Source organism: Octopus sinensis, linkage group LG5 (assembly GCF_006345805.1).
Source record: "Octopus sinensis linkage group LG5, ASM634580v1, whole genome shotgun sequence".
Lineage (NCBI taxonomy): Eukaryota > Metazoa > Mollusca > Cephalopoda > Octopoda > Octopodidae > Octopus > Octopus sinensis.
The window spans coordinates 48,171,678-48,174,177 of NC_043001.1; positions in this window are offsets into that span (position 1 = coordinate 48,171,678).

Consider the following 2,500-nt stretch of genomic DNA (forward strand, 5'->3'; position numbering starts at 1 on the left):
TGGTCTTTACGTTTTGGGTTCAAATTCCGCCAAGATTCACCTTGTCTTTCCTCCTTTCAGGGTCGATGAAATAATTACCAATCATGTACTGTAGCCAATGTATTCGACTAGCCGCATCCTTAAAATTTCAGGCCTTACATTTTACTTCTCAGAGTTCTCGGTCTTACTTGCTCTGGTTAATTCTGTGAGAGCGAACAACATGCTGTTGTCAAAGGTCTCACAGGGTTTCTTACTACAAATTGTATGGCTTGCTACTTAGGTGTTAAATATCGTAAAAGGTACTTAACACCCATGTATCAATCTCAAAATCCTATCTGTCCCCAGTAGAGCAGTTTTTTTTGTGCTTGCTCTTATGTCAATTCCAATTTCTCCGACATATTTCTCGAACTTGGTTATTAGTGCTCCGAGTGCCTCTACAGTTACTCTCATCATTGCGCATATTCTTGCTATTTCGTCTTTTAGTAACTTATATATTTTCCACATTTTCCAGCCCTTTGCCAGCTACAAGTGCATCCGCAGGTATGGCAATACCTATGATCATTTTATCGGCATTTGGGAGAACCACTTAGTGAGAGACCCTAAACATTTTGGTCGAACCTGCTGAAATAGCAACTGAATTACCCTCAAACCATCTTAAGCAGGAAAAAGCACATTAGATAAAGTAGTGTGTATAATCCTAACAGAGGAAGTAAGACTCACATATGGAATGTCTTGGATAGGAAGTTTATTTTGCTCAATCAAGCCTGGTCTAGACCAAAGCACTTACAGCACAGCAGCAACAACTATGTTGTCTCGTTATTTACTCATAAACACAGTAATCTTCATAAAAGTTTTAAGCAGTCCTTCTTAGGTAAGCGACGTTGTTACGGGCTGTAATCAGAACGAAGTTGTCAGACTCCTCGTTGCATAAGGACATCATAAGCTCGATTCATTATAGCAACGTGAGAAAACTTGTCATTTGTGGCCGAAATTTTGCCAGAATTATAATTGAAAATATTCTCGAAGACATGAGCCTCCAAAACCTTATATGAAAATCACATTTTGAATCAAAGAATAAATAGATTTATTGCATAGATACGGATGTTAAAACCTAATGACTCATTCTTCTTTTTTTTTAATACAGATGAGCCACTTAGGTTTAATATTGTAATTTAGTTTCGATACTAAAAATGGTTCCACACCCCTGCACTATTGTGTCCACTTACGATTTAATAACTTCAATCGAGTCGCAAACTTCTATTTTTATCTATATTTTCGTACTACTTGTATAATTGCCAATGGTGATGGAAACATAAAAATTAGCTGTTAATGTCTGATTTGTTGCCATATTGCACAAAACGAGACAGGTTCAGGGTTAGATTACTTCTGGACATTGTGCTGAAACTTATTTCAGGAAACAAAAGATTAAATGTGAAGTGTACAGAAAATTGACCTGCGAAACAAAAAGCATGCAACCCAGAATTGATCGGATATCTATCTAAACATCCCATACTACATCGCATACTGAATTTGTGCGCAACAAAAATAGAGCGGTATTTTAATCTAATTTACCATCATCTCGGCAATACACAAAACTACCAGACTCCGCGCCAATTTCCACATATATTGAGGCTGCACGACCAAGCTTTCCTTCCAACCTTCTCTTCTACTCTCTCTCCCTCTCTCTCTCTCTCCTTTTCATGCTTACATTGTCTTTTCGGTTCTTTCTCTCTTTCTCACGAGCTCTCATTTTATTTAAATTACCAGTTCTGTTGCCAGGTATGTGTGTAGCGGGAAAAAATATTTAGTTCATTGCCCCCAGGATACTGCCTAATGCGAAATATATCATCCCGTTATTGTCGTCCTCGTCGTCGTCGTCATCGTCGTCGTCGTCGTCATCACCATCATCATCGTCGTCGCCGTCGTCGTCATCGTCATCATCATCATCATCATCATCATCATCATCATCATCATCATCATCATTATCATCACCATCATCATCATTATCATCTGTAGTCTTTATTTATATTTTCAGTAGAATTATTTTTATTGTCTGTCGTAGCACAACCGAGTATGTTTTGGGTACGTGCAAAGTTATATTTTGTTTGTGTACGTGTGATATATCGAAAGTAAAGTATTCTACATAATATTAGTGTAGTGCCTAGAATTGTTATCACTTTTGTATTCTGCATGTGTATAATTGTACTACTTAAAGATTTCATTTGTCAATAAGAACTTATATTTTTAGCTTTTAGACTAATCTTAAATTAGCTTCTTTGTTGGCATACAAATTTCCTTCAGGGTTATTTTCTCTCCAAATTTTATACGAAAATATTTTCGTATTTTCTGGAGGGGTCGTAAGGTGTGTCGAATGCAATAAATATGTATGCATTATAGAAACATGATCCTCTCATCAGTTTATGCCCTTCCTATTTTACTTGTGTGAATTAAGGAGTAATGTTTTGCCATTGTCATTTTCGTCGAGAAGTAATTTATGAATTTTATTGCGATGATAATTTTG